At 42.5% G+C, this 11,746-nt stretch overlaps 1 long non-coding RNA gene across 1 annotated transcript; it reads left to right on the top strand.

The window, feature by feature from the left end:
* Window positions 1-280: 280 nt before the first annotated feature.
* LOC144118990 (uncharacterized) lies at window positions 281-11,137 on the top strand. The gene is made up of 3 exons (XR_013312213.1): window positions 281-350; window positions 10,400-10,462; window positions 10,838-11,137. It is a non-coding gene; the product is annotated as an uncharacterized LOC144118990 (long non-coding RNA).
* Window positions 11,138-11,746: the final 609 nt, after the last annotated feature.

Consider the following 11,746-nt stretch of genomic DNA (forward strand, 5'->3'; position numbering starts at 1 on the left):
TACAAACTATACAGCTCAATGATTGTACGAGGAGTGAATAATTTGGGATTACAGGATAATCATCGCATTGGTGAAGATTGATTTGCCATGCTAAGATGAAGGGTGAAAAATACTTGCCCAGCCCTAATGTCTGAAACGCATATAAAACCTGTATTCAATGCATAAGTGCAAACAAAAAGTAGAACTTTTGAGTCGATGCACACTGCTCGAGAAAATAGTGTGAAAATTTTACATATGCAACCACATCGAGTTTCAACTATTATTTTTTTTATCTGTGCACAGTACGCTCTTTGGGCAGGATCAAAAAAACGTGTCCGAGCATAAAAACACTTCGAGGTTTTACAGGCGAGGTAAGTGCAGGTTTGTTGATAAAATACATTAAAGGATTGTTACTAAGCCATTGTCTGCAAGGTCATCACAAAAATGATTAATGTTGCCTGAAATAGCACGACTAGTCGAGGTCAGCGTAGAGGTACGTAATACATACCTCCGAATGAAGCAACATTCATAAAAAAGAACAGCTCTATAGCGTGAACACACTCAGCTTGAATCTGATGAGAACGTGCTAATGTCTTGGAATGACAGAACATTTTACACGCAAATTTTCTGAATGCGGAGGAAATCGCAAGCACAATTTGTTTCGTTTTTCGAAACACGCCTCATGAGAAGCAAAAAAAAGTGGATTACAATTTGCAGCTCAGTTGTCACGTTTCGACGTGAATCAAAATAGTTTTAACGGCCGGAAGGGCAACCTGGGGGCACGTTAAAAAAAAGTTCGGCACGGTTGCTTTTCATTTTCCAATTGTGAGCTTACTAACAGAATCAGCCATTAGTACAAAGAGGCTCAGATACGTGGGTCGCACTTTTTTAGCGTTTAAGTCTGACATCGGTCATGTAACCGACAAACATTGGCAAATGCTATTAACAACCTGAGTAGGATCCCTGAAGCTTATATTTTTTTGTCCAGATTGCAAATAGCAAATATTTGCAATAAAAAGCTTCTATTACTACGTACTCTCCCCGAGAAACAATGCATTTCATACCTTCTACGCATTTTAAGGCATCCGGAAGGAAGTATACGGAAAGAAGACACTTTGCCACGAAATAATTTTCACCCATAAACCACATCCCCCCTAGGTTACAGGGGTAGTTTTGTTTTGAAGCCCAGGAAATATATGGGAGCAGCAGGGGAAATGCGAAAGACTTCTCTGTGGTGTGCGAAGTGAGTGCGTGTTCAAAAATCGAAGATGGCCAAAATTGATTTAGAGGCCTCCACTACGGCGTTTCTCGTAGAACTCGTGCCAACTTGGGACATCAAACCCCATATACCATAACTTGCGTCGCCGTGCCCACTGCTGAATTCATTCAGCGTGGTGTGTGGGGTGTACATCCTCTTCCACTATCCTGTCTAAGAATGCGCGCCTCAAGAAGAGCCGATGCATCACAATCCAGCTCAACAACAGCGAACATCTCTCTTGAAATGATGTGGCACATTTATCTCTGAACTGTAGGCATTGCGCGTGTCCTCCTGTCTTTATCGCGTTTATCGACAGCTTGATTCTCGGTCGTGGGAGGAAAACGTCTAGCGCAAGATTTTATCGTAGCACATTATGTAGAAATAATATGGATGCATATCTGTAGTAATAATGAAACTTTACATCAAAACTTGCTGATTTTTAATTGCTTATGACTAGTAGTAGATAACTATCCACATTTACCGCGTAGGTCTATTCTTTACTTGTTTTTAGATTTTAAATATAAATAGGGTCATGAGTACACTTAGTTGAAGTTACCGGTATAGGATTTATGTGTCCTGTCATCATAAATTCATACATTTCTAAGTTATGCTTCATCCTTTGTTATTCTCAGTGCTTTTGTTCCTTCCGCTATTATGCCTTACGAGGTAGGAACTACTATTCAATTCCGCACATTTGTGTTCCAAATATTGCATTTGTCTACTTTAACGTTAGCTTCGTCAGTTGTGGCGATCAGAACAGATCCTAAATGTTAAGCGATATATCGCGTGGTTACTAATCCGATGCGTGGATTGGAGACGCCCCTGAGATATCCCTCTTTCTGGAGCGAAGAAGTACAAGCAACCAATGCAACTTGCCCCTTGACAAGACAGAGAGCCTGCAATAAATCTGAAATGCTCTTTATAATTGTAAACACCGCAATGAGAAGAAAATTTTCGGTACCGGCGTAATACGCAGAAGCCGATGGGCATTGCTTCAGGCGAATTTTCCTGTCCACATGAAGGCGCAAACTATTTTACGCGATGTGCCAAGATGCTGCCACTTAGTGACGAGGTAGGGAAGGAATCTTCGGAGATGACAGACATGCATGCTCCGGCCGGAAGAGTTTGAAACTAGCTTCACAGCGGAAATATTTTTAACCTTGACGCTTACATTGTCGCCAGAGGTCCGGGCTACATCAATCGGCACCGCATAATCGCGAGAATTCGGAAATTACTGGGATTACACTCTTAATAGCAAAAGGACCATAAGTAGGGTTATACTGTGTGTGTGTTTGTAAATAAAAAATATCTCCCTTCCGCCGATGGAGCAAAACAATTTAAATTCAACGATGTCTCTGAGTGTTTCAGTTCGATGTCGCCTTCACTTTGTTTGTTACTAAAAAAACATGGGTCCTCCACAGCTAGATTCTTAAAGCATATGTATGTTGGTCCATCCCTCATTATTCAAAGGACCCCCAAATTTTTCAAGTAGGCCCATTCTAAAAACGAAATTAAGGTGGATTAGTGGTGCCAGTGAGTGGGTCGGGTTAATATAATTCCGTATTGGAATCTAATGGATGGAAGGTACTCGAAAATTCTAATCCTAAGGTTTTGAAAATTGGCAGGAGTGCTGATGACGTTCTGATCCTGATGGGGAGTACTGAGGCTGATGGCGAGACAACCTAAATGCCATCGCATTAAAATACATTTCCTTGCGGATAAATTGGAACCTTTCCTGATTTTCTTCCGAGCTTATTAATGCACTGCGGCAGTCCTGCCGCAGCCAAGGCGGTGAAGGGGTTGGAGTCAAAGGATTCAAAAATGCTCACTTGCATAGACAACGGCAGCTTTATGTAGCCAAGCAAAAATTTGAAAACGCATCAAAGACGCTGAGCTGGTCTCCGATGCTGAAGAGGAGCGAAAACAGCGAGTTGCGCAGAGCTGGCTGCCAGTACAAAACAGGGGAGAGATTGAACGCGGTGGAGCCTAAACCACGAAAGCGGCGAGATAGACTGCTAAACAGATGGTGGTGGCTCCTCTAGTCAGGACAGTATCCAGTGAGGCCAAGCGAACTGCCGCCTTCTTGACGCTGGAACAGGCGAAGTCTTCATACTTTCAGCGATCTGTTTACCTGGACAAGGCCCAAGTGCCGCTACTGCGCTATATAAGTCATCTTAGAGGGCTCAACGATTTGCTTGAGCTGGTGCCATGCTTACAATTTGTTCTCAGAGACAATATAGGAGGCAAATCATTTGTTCGCTGTTCCCAATCATGTGTGAGCTGTTTAAGAGCTTATCATATTTAACGTGATAGGATGGCCGCGCGCTGTGCGTGTGCCAAAAGCAAGCTTGCGCAATAGTTGCAACCTCTTACATAGTTCAAAGCGAAAGGCTTTGATATAAATTTTATGGCATAGTGCAAAAGAATATCCCAATTATAAAAACCTGCATTATGCTAGTACATGCCTTTTCCTCACTTGTGTCAGAAAGCCAGAATATATAGAGCTACCACATGGCTCACATTGTCACCTGTACACAAGACTTCAAATATCTGATCGCTTATTTTGATACAATGCGGTACGAGAAATCATATCCACGACTCTGCGCAAAACGGTGCAGATATAAGGAATTGAAATGGAAGTAAACATAGTTTCTAACCTGTGCTCGCCCAGTAATGATGAAACGTTACGTTTTCCCCAGGCGAGGCTAGGATATGTTCGTACACGTCTACAGAACGTGGCCGCAACACGCGTCATCTTGTAGTTACAAAATTTTCCCGCGACAGAATATCTTTTACACGACAATACCATTTGACGCGAAAAACTGTGATTGGTTTATGCCTCTTTTCCTACCGAAGACTGCTATAACTTTCGTCTAGCTATATGGATCTCAATTTTACCATGGAATCAACAGCGTCAGCCGCAGGACCTGAATTACTTCGTAAAATACTTTATTTACCCTAATATTTCAATCAATTTACTGGCCTTATTTAAATTCACTTGAATTATATTTCGTGAATGATAGCCCCCTGCCAACAGTGGGTGGTGGGCAGCTGAGAGTAGAGATAGAAAATTTGAGGAGACACTTAAGCTCTACCTTATGGGTATGACGCGATAGCTTTAAGGAGTTGGTGTTCATATATGAGGAATTGCGGTCATTCTCAACTTTTCGTTCATAATTTTCTGGGAGCCCTCACAACTCTCCAGGCACCGAGGTGCAGTGGTTGAGGGATGCACCACTGCCCTGCGATGGCATGTGCTGCCACCGGTGAGTCTTGTGCGACCCAAGTTGCTCTTCCCAAGCAACCTTTCGCGATCAACCATTAATATTACTTCCACCTGCCAGGGTCTTTAGTGTAGTCACAAACAGGTGGGTAGGTTTTGATGACCCCACATGTGACCTAGGTTGCCCACCTAAGTGGGTTCTCGAGGGGTGGTTGCCTGGGCCACCCTATGCAACCCTATTTATCGCTCACAACGCCGACCACGCCGACAGCACCAGGCCGGCACGCCAGAATATTCCGCGTAACGGGACCTTTAACTCGAGATGGTTAGCAGGGCCTGTTCTCTCTCCTTCACACTTTTAGAGGAGAGGAGAAATGGAAGAGGGGCTGAACAGATAGCGTGGGAAGCGACGGGTGGTCCAGTGGCTTGGGAGGTTATGGCGAGAGGGGAGGAATGCCCAACTAGAAGTAACTGCCATGAGAACCCAGAGGGTGGTTATGGTTGAAAGAGGAGATTACGATGAAGGTGAAGGAATTCAAGACCTGAAGGTGTCTCTACGGTAGAATGCAGGGCAGTACGACTGAAACTAGTCTGTAACAGCTTTCGCTGATTCATGCGCTAAGCCGGTAAGCCTAGCTCCTTAAACGTCTTAGCGTTTGGTGAACTTTTTTACCTTTAGCTGAACTATTCCCTCCCATGCGCAGTATTTCTTCTTCGCTGCATCCAGGCGTCTAGCGGTTGATCAACGATTGTCATTGCATTCTCAAAAACAGGGATTATTTTCCCAATTTAACGTTACTAATCCGGAACTTATAATAAGCTAAGGCTTACTTGTTCATTTCTGAGCAGCCCTAAGCACCCCAGCACCTAAGATGAAACTGCCACTTGAATAAATGCTACTGAGTCACCTTATTCTATATTCAAGGCATAATTAGCATTAGCATTCAATTATTCTTCAATTAAAAATACAAATTCGCGCACCCGTACTACAGTCCTGTTGCTCATTAACTCGCGGCCTCATTTCAAGAAGTTATTCAAGTTAAACAAGAAGTTTTAAGAAGAATACAGCGAATTCGTGGCTTGGTGATATCCAGACTGCGTGACAACCGCAACAGTGGAGATCAGAGAATTCAGAAAGGTGCTAATTATCTGGAGTCTGGAAAACGCAAGGCGGGCCTTGCTGAGTGCATATTATGTTTAAAGTATTTAAAGAAACGTTGCCAATGAGTAAAGCGCTGAAAAATAAATTATAAGCGGACATACTGAGATAAGATTATTAAATATAGGATCTCTCTAGTACAATAGGTGTACTGAGAGGAATGAAATGCGAAGTCCTGTGATTACACCACTGTATATAATTAATTTTGTCCACTGTGTCATTTATAATATGTAAAAACGACGGCGTACCTAAGCATTGCCATGGTCCTCTCCTGAGAACTGACGTTTTTTCCGCAAGAGTAACAGACGGATGATGGATGGTGGTGAAACTTAATTACCAGCGTATACAGAGGAGCGACCCGAAGCCGCCCCCCGCTTAAACGACGGCCGCTATCCCTCCTTGGGCAGCTGCTCCAACTTCATCCAGCTGGAGGAGCTCAATCGGTGTCCCTTTCTTGACTTACATTGTGAAGCATGGCCACGGGGTTACATTAGGGGGCTTCCTGCTTGAACAAGCCAAGAGAGCACCGAGTGCTCTGAGGTTTTCTACGACCTTTGCTTAAGAACAGATAATTCCTCCGAAAACACAGGTTGCATCAGGCGCACAGCAGGGCTGCATCTGCGAAGTGCGTTCAACGCAACGCGTAACAGTATCATGCAGTACTATGTAGGACAAAAGTCTCCAGGACGCGGAACAAGCGGTCTAAGTTCATAGGTGGCACGCCTGCCAACGAACATCTCCTCTCACTGCACCACATTGGAGGGCGGGAGTCTATCACTTCCGCAAGTTTGGCTTTAATCAACTGTCTAGTAATGGAGCTATCAGCTTTTCTTCCCGGGTATGCGTCTTGGAGAGCTTTGTCCCCAGTAGTACTTCTATGCCCCACATGAGTTTATTTATTTATTTATATATTTTTTTGAGTACACTAAGGGCCCATTAGGGCATTACATAGGGCGGGACGAAAAAGTTCAAGCATGAGTGAAATCTGTACAATGTAAATATATTAAGGCATTAGGAACCATAAAAAACATCTAGCAGAAGCAAACAAAGAAAGAAAGAAAGGAAAGAGTAACGAAGTTTATACAATGTTTAGTAGCGTGAAACACACATAAGAACCTAAAATGTGAAGCAAACAATCAGTACCCATCGGAACACGAGTTTAAGGATACAATCAAATAAACATTTAGATAAACAGCCTACACAGATACATATCAGATGAAGCGGAATGAATTTTACACAATGCCAAGCACTTGAAAACACTGTTTAAGTAAATAGTCAAGGAAATGTGGTTTCGGACAGGTTGACACACTCTAAAAAGGTTAGCAGTGCTGCATGAAATGATGATGATTCCGTAAGCGAGACAATGTTTGCAGGTAGCGAGTTCCATTCGGCAACAGATAAAACTAGAGGCGAATTTTGATAAGTGTTAGTCCTGGCAAATATAGGTTTTACTTTATGAACATAATCTGTGCGGGTAGAGATGTGGGGAGCGGGAAGAATATGGGCTCGAGCGAATGCAGTGTTGCTGTGGTAAACGCTATGGAAGAAGGTCAACCGTGATAATTTCCTGCGAATGTCAAGTGGAGGGAGATTAATTTCTTTAAGGCGGACACACTTTGATATCGCGAGTATGAAGTTAAGATGAACCGCGCAGCTTTATTTTGAACTGATTCGAGTAGGTTCGTGAGATTAGAGTGATGGGGGTGCCAAATTATTGACGCATATTCTAAAGAAGGCCTGATAAGAGAACTGTATGCTCGAAGTCTGGTATCTGTGTTAGCAAGGTGTAAGTGACGTTTCAGGTAACCAAGTTTTTTGCATGCTTTTGTGGTGATGTGTTCAATGTGAGCATTCCAGCTTAAATTGGAGGTGAACAGGACACCCAAGTACTTGATTGAAGATACTGAGTCAACAGTAATACCGCGTATTGCATATTGGTCAGAGGTAGGTCGAGGTATCGAAGCAAATTTTACGTGTTTAGTTTTGGCTATGTTAATTTCCATCTGCCATGTGTCACACCAGTCAGTTAGTTTTGATAAATCAGACTGCAACACAGAGATGTCGGCAGGGCAGCTTATTTCATTATACAAGACGCAGTCATCTGCGAAGAGACGTATTTGTGAGGTAATATTAGTTGCGATGTCATTTATGTATATTAAAAATAGCAGTGGCCCAAGGACGGATCCCTGAGGAACTCCCGAAGTGACGTGAGTGCGGTTGGAAAAGCAGTTGTTGAGACTGATTACTTGAAATCGGTTCGTTAGGAACTCCTCAATCCATCGCGTCGTGTTGTAGTGAAGCTGTAGGTTTCTAACTTTCAGTTTTAGTCGATTATGAGGTACTCGGTCGAAAGCTTTAGAAACGTCAATAAAAATGGCGTCTGTACTAATCAATCTATGCAAAGAAATGTGTATATCTGTTACAAGTTCATAAATTTGCCTCTGATTTGAGCGATTTTGGCGAAAGCCATGTTGGTTATTGAGGAGCAGGTTATTATCGTTAAGATAGGCTATAATGTGAGAGTATAGGATGTGTTCCAGTAATTTGCAGCAGATAGATGTCAGTGATATAGGTCTGTAATTATTAGCGTCAGTTGTATTACCAGATTTAAATACCAGTATCACTAACGCTGATTTCCAATCTTCCGGTAGGCACCCTGTATCGAGTGATTGCTGAAATATTAGAGATAACAAAACTGAAGAGCAGTGCGAGGTTAATTTTAGAAGTTTAGCACTTATACCGTGAGGACCTGGGCTGGTTTTATGAGGAAGCCTGTCAATGGCACGAGAAACACCATGTTCCGTTATTATGATGGATGAAAAAGGGAATCGAATAGATGGTTGTTCAAGTATGTGAGTGTTATCAAGTGGCAGTTCGTTAGTGAAAACTGCAGAGAAGCATTTGTTAAATAGCTCAGTGCTATCTTTTGTGTTGAGCACTGCTCCGTTTTCGGAAAGTAGTAAGGGAGCAGTGTGATCTGCTTTTGGGTTAACTACTTGCCAAAACTTTTTCGGATCAGTTTTTATCATATTGGGAAGGGTGCAATTAAAATCTTGTGTTTAGCTTCGATAATTGTTGTTTCTGTATCTCGTGCTATGGTTTTGTCATTTTGCCAGTGTTCTGGAGCGTTTGTTCGAGCAGCTTTTCTGAACGCTCTTTTCTTCTTGTTTATACACTTCTTCACTTAGCGGTTAAACCACGGATCGTTCTGCCTTGAGCTGATGGTCATTCTTGGTATGCATGTAGTTTCAACGTCTTTGAGTTTATCGCGGAACAAGCTCCAGTTATCATGTACCGTTCTGTTTTGAAAATTGTTTGCAAAGTCTGCTGTAAATGTGGCTAACATATCAATTATTCTGCCAGTGTCGGCGCGTGCGTAGTTGAGAATGTATTTTTTCGCTGTATATTTCTTGGCAGATTTCAATGAAAAGGAACATTGCACCACCCTGTGATCACTTAATGGTTCTAGCACATGTGTCGCAGCAAGGTCTGGATGATTTGTTAAAATAATATCTAGTATGTGTTCACCCCGAGTTGGTTCGCGCACGACTTGAGTTAAGTGATGAAAATACAAGGTTTGTAGAAAATAAAGACACTCAGATCTGTTGCAATTTTTCTTTAAGGAAGAAGTTGACCACTCGATACCTGGGTAATTAAAATCACCCCCTAATATAGTATGCATTTTGGAAACTGGGATAAGACCTTTTGTAAAGCATCATTGAAAAAATGAACAAATTCCAAACGGCTATCGGGTGGACGATAGCATGCACCAATGACACATTGCGCATGTCCGATAAGTGCAGAGACCCACACTATTTCAAGAGGAGAGTCGATTATCACTAGAGACGGTTGATAGTCATCTTTAATGGCCACAATAACTCCGCCTCCTCGGAAGCCTTCCCGGTCCTTTCGAAAGATTACAAAAGATGGGTCAAGTGCAAGTTCGCTATTAGTGATGTCACTGGAAAGCCACGTTTCCGTACCTATTACTATATCTGTGGTGCAAGTATGTATGAGCGTTTTCAGTGCATCAATTTTATGAAAAAGGCTGAGGAAATTTGCCGAGAGCAACGAGACTGCGTGTACGGGCGTGAGCTTACGCCTCTCAGTTCTTTTCCGTCAATTACTGGAATGTTGGTTCCTTGCAGCAATCTGTACAACATTATTAGTGACTGAATCAAACCGGTAAACAGAATCTTTAAAATGTAGAGACATATAACGAATAGAAAAACGTTCGTTTCCCTCACGATTGCTCTTAGCAAACTCGCGCAACTTCCTACGAGCCAACTGTGCCTTAGGCGAAAAGTCTTCTTCTATCCACACTTTAGGGAACTCGAGATTTTTCAGTTTATGGGCATTTTGTAGGACTTCTGTTTTAGATTTAAAGTTGAGGAATTTAATTATAATAAGACGGTGAAAACCGTGACGGCGCTGACCAATACGGTGAGCACGCTCAATGTCTCCAACGTTGACCTTCAAGTGAGCGGAACAAAATTTCTTCACTATGGCTTCGGATTCGGCGTATCCTTCATGACCCTCTTCTGGTATGCCCTTGATTATAAGGTTGTTGCGCCTCATTCTGTTACTTATGTCGTCCACAACATCGACGAGTTCTTCATTTGCTTTAGATATGTTTGTCTTAACTTCCTGAACAGAATTTTTGACAGCGTCAAAGTGCTTTTTGATTTCCGGTACGCTACTAATCTTTTTTTCAATGGCAGTGACCCGGGTATTTAAGCTTGCGTACTCTAGTAAATAAGCCTTTTTTTCTCTATCACAGACGCCTATTGGATGCTTTTGTGGCGGTAAAGTCGCATATTTGCCTGAGCTCACGCGTTGCTACGTAAGTTGCATATTATCATTAAACAGATTTTTGTGGTAGTAAACACTGCCTTATTGCCTCTTATCATTAACTTCTGTAAACATATGTGTATTGCTGTTGTCACATGGCGCGGGCGGACCAAGGGGACCAAGCCCGGACCAAGGGCTCCCTACAGGTGCTTTACTAGTAATAAGTGAGCTCGCTATGAAGAGCTGCCACTGTTCTGCTGTAAGTTCCTCTATGTCTCACTAAATGACTCGAAGGTTCGAATTACAATGGGCACAAATAAATTATTAAAGCGAAAAATACTTCACAAGAGCGCAAAAAGCGCCCTAAAGCAGAGCCACATACCTTATGTATATTTCTGATCTGTAATTTACATATGTTTTCTTTCAGCTACCAGGATCCTGGAAAGGAACGAAATATGCGCCAGGTGTTTACGTTTGCACCCTCGGAGAATGTGATGGAAATGGTACATGTGTAAAAACAAGGGCAGCCCACATTGAGTGGTGCGAGGGTCGAGAAATACATAAGGAAATTCAATAAATTTGAACGTTAAAAAAATATGTATTTTTTGCAAACTACTTAAGGAAGAAAAGTGGCCATCTGTTGCGAGCGTGTACGAGAGACCCTGCTCTTCCAAATAACTTCAATCTGTATCCGAGGTATAGCTCGGTTTCAAAACAGAATAAGCATTTGGTAGGCCGCCGGAGCAATCATGAAATAAGGAAGTAACGTGATAATAAATACCAAGAAGTGTTTGCTTTTTATGCGTTACTTTATTGAGGTGTCCACATAAGGTCTTCAAATTTGGAATTCACGAATCTCCTTGGTGTTTGAAGGCGCCCTTGATTCATCCGTTGGTTGTTCTCCACGAGTGTTTGAGAAGGTCGTCAAGTAGTTTTCAGACAATGAAAGGCACAGTAAAACTTTCCTCGTGATGCCACAAGTACAGCGGTGTAAAAACGAGGAAGAAAAGAGTGAACAAGCGCCATGAGGGAATTCTGAAGAAATACCCAGCACGTGGGGTTCATAACCTAAAGTGACATCGCACAGTAGGGAGGTATCTTCGATTTCGCCTTCATCGAAATGCGGCCGCCAATATTAGAACGAAACCTAGCCTGAAATGTCGCCGAGACTAGCGCCAAACAAAATACGAAACTCAGAGCCGTTTCTGTCCAAAAGAACTTTGTTACAGTGTAAAAAATAACTCGTGTTTCGAGATGGAATCGAACTCAAGCCTGGGTGGAAGTAGAAGCGTGGATGACTGGCGCGTACCATTCAGTGATTTTTTTCTTGTACATT

The sequence above is a fragment of the Amblyomma americanum genome, chromosome 2, assembly GCF_052857255.1.
Source record: "Amblyomma americanum isolate KBUSLIRL-KWMA chromosome 2, ASM5285725v1, whole genome shotgun sequence".
Lineage (NCBI taxonomy): Eukaryota > Metazoa > Arthropoda > Arachnida > Ixodida > Ixodidae > Amblyomma > Amblyomma americanum.